We start from the raw sequence: 357 nt of genomic DNA on the forward strand, positions 1-357 counted from the left end.
GGGCTTTGGGCCCAGCACGTTCTCCAGGGGGATGCCCTGTTCGCTCCACAGCGTGCTGCCAGGGCCTAGAGGCAGCTCAAGCACCCACATCGCCAGGACCTTCCGAGTCAGGGCCCTGGCCAGCTGCAGGCTGTTGAAAAAAGGAGCTTTCATTGCAGTGAAGGTAGCAATTTTGTTCCTGAAGGTGCTAATCGGCACATTAAGACAAAGAGATTGCCCTGGACTCGCCCTGATCACCCAGGTGGCCCGGGACCAGAAGAGTCTCAGAGGGAGAGGGAGGCAGAGTCCGGTCAGAGCACAGGCACACCTGGGGCAGTGAAAAATAATAATAATAAATCCTGTTCAACTTTAGTATGG

The sequence above is a fragment of the Myotis davidii genome, unplaced genomic scaffold (genome assembly GCF_000327345.1).
Source record: "Myotis davidii unplaced genomic scaffold, ASM32734v1 scaffold328, whole genome shotgun sequence".
Classification (NCBI taxonomy): Eukaryota; Metazoa; Chordata; class Mammalia; order Chiroptera; family Vespertilionidae; genus Myotis; species Myotis davidii.